This window comes from Petromyzon marinus, unplaced genomic scaffold, assembly GCF_048934315.1.
Source record: "Petromyzon marinus isolate PM22_M1 ecotype Great Lakes invasive population unplaced genomic scaffold, UKy_Petmar_22M1.pri1.0 PM_G_Scaffold_18, whole genome shotgun sequence".
Taxonomy (NCBI): Eukaryota; Metazoa; Chordata; class Hyperoartia; order Petromyzontiformes; family Petromyzontidae; genus Petromyzon; species Petromyzon marinus.
Window position 1 is genome coordinate 680,001 of NW_027422739.1, and position 2,500 is coordinate 682,500.

Consider the following 2,500-nt stretch of genomic DNA (forward strand, 5'->3'; position numbering starts at 1 on the left):
ACTTGAGGTCCCGGCAGAGAATAGTGCCCAGGAAGCGGAAGGACTCCACAATTTTGACTGCGGAGTCTAACAGGGTGATGGTGGTGAGTGGGGCTGTATTCTTCCTGAAGTCCACAACCATCTCAACTGTCCTTAGAGCATTTAGCTCTAAGTTGTTCTGGCTACACCAGGTCACCAGGTTGTCAGCTTCCCACCTATAGTCAGACTCATCCCCACCAGAGATCAGCCCAATGAGGGTGGTGTCGTCCGACAAACTTCAAGAGTTTGACGGACAGATGATTGGAGGCGCAGCTGTTGGTATACAGGGAGAAGAGCAGTGGGCAAAGGACGCAGCCCTGAGGAGTTCCCGTGCTGATGGACCTGGAGTCAGAGACTTCTGTTCCCGGCTTAACGCACTGCTTCCTGTCAGAGAGGAAGTCTGTGATCCACCTGCAGGTGGAGTAGGGCACGTTCAGCTGGAAGAGCTTGTCCTGAAGCAGGGCAGGGATGATGGTGTTGAAGGCAGAGCTGAAGTCCACAAACAGGATCCTGGCGTAGGATGCTGGGGCGTCCACATGCTGTAGGGTGAAGTGGAGGGCCATGTTAACTGCGTCGTCCACAGACCTGTTGGCTCTGTAGGCAAACTGAAGGGGGTCCAGGAGAGGGTCTGTGATGGCTTTGAGGTGTGCCAGGAGCAGGCGCTCAAAAGACTTCATTACCACAGATGTAAGGGCGACCGGTCTGTAATCATTTAGTCCTGTTGGCCTTAGCTTTTTGGGCACAGCGATGATGGTGGAGGACTTGAGACAGGCTGGTACATGGCATGTCTCCAGGGAGGTGTTAAAGATGTTGGTGAACACCGGAGACAGCTGGTCAGCGCAGTGCCTGAGGGTGGCTGGAGAGACAGAGTCCGGCCCGGCTGCTTTGCGTGGATTCTGCCTCTTGAAAAGCCCATTAACTTCTCCCTCCTGAAAGGAGAGAGTCGTTTCTGTAGTATGGGTGGGGGATGGGGCCTCTTGGGTGGGAAGGGGTGGTTCAGGACAGTCCAATTGTCTTTCAAATCTACGGTAGAACTCGTTCAGGTCGTTGGCTAGGCGGGAGTCGTTAGTGGTGTGGGGCGCTCTGGGTTTGTAGTTGGTGATGTGCCTGAGCCCTTTGGCAGACAGAAGCAGCGTCGTTAGTAGAGAACTGGTGTTTTAGTGTCTCTGAGTACAGTCGTTTAGCCTCTCTCACCGCTTTGCTAAACCTGTTCTTCGACTCCTTGAATCTGTCTCTATCCCCACTCCTAAACGCTTCCTCCTTCTCCAACCTCAACCTTTTGAGCTTTGCTGAGAACCAGGGCTTGTTGTTGTTAAAGTTCACCCTGGTACGTGTTGGGATACAGCAGTCCTCACAGAAGCTGATGTACACAGCCTCTGTGAGTTCATCCAGACTATTGGTAGCAGTCGTGAACATATCCCAGTCAGTACAGTCTAAGCACGCCCGCAAATCTTCCACAGCCTCACTGGTCCACTGTTTAGATGTCCTCACAGCAGGTTTACAGAGTTTTAGTTGCTGCCTGTATGCACGAATCAGGTGGACCAAGGGAGTTCTGTGCGAGCCGAACAGCCCCGTGACCCACAAGAGAAACATCCCCGCCAAATTCGAGCGTTTGACGGGGTCTATCCGTGAAAAAATATTCACGTTTTTGAGTGCACATGCATTTCTGCTGCAGATGCCTCTGGAAGTTTCATGCCGTTCGTACGCAATGTGGCAACACGAAAATGACCCCTTTTCCCATTCCGAGGGATTTCTGTGCGACCCTAACTAACAGCGCCCGTGAGCCACAAGAGAGACATCCCCGCCAATTTATAGCGTTTCACGGGGTCTATCCGTGAAAAATATAGACGTTTTTGAGTGCACATGCATTCCTGCTGCAAATGCCTCTGGAAGTTTCATGCCGTTCCTATGCAATGTGGCCACACAAAAATGACCCGTTTTCCCATTCCGAGGCATTTCTGTGCGACCCTAACAGCCCCGTGAGCCACAAGAGAGACATCCCCGCCAACTTCTAGCGTTTGACGGGGTCTATGCGTGAAAAATATTAAAATTTTTGAGTGCACGTGCCTTTCTGCTGCAAATGCCTCTGGAAGTTTCATGGCGTTCCTATGCAATGTGGCAACACGAAAATGACCCCTTTTCCCATTCCGAGGGAGTTCTGTGCCACCCTAACAGCCCCGTGAGCCACAAGAGACACATCCCCGCCAATTTCTAGCGTTTCACGGGGTCTATCCGTGAAACATATAGAAGTTTTTGAGTGCACATGCATTCCTGCTGCAAATGCCTCTGGAAGTTTCATGCGGTTCGTACGCAATGTGGCAACACGAAAATGACCCGTTTTCCCATTCCCAGGGATTTCTGTGCGACCCGAACTGCCCCGTGAGCCACAAGAGACACATCCCCGCCAATTTCTAGCGTTTCACGGGGTCTATCCGTGAAAAATATCAATTTTTTTTGACTGCACATGCATTTCTGCTGCAAA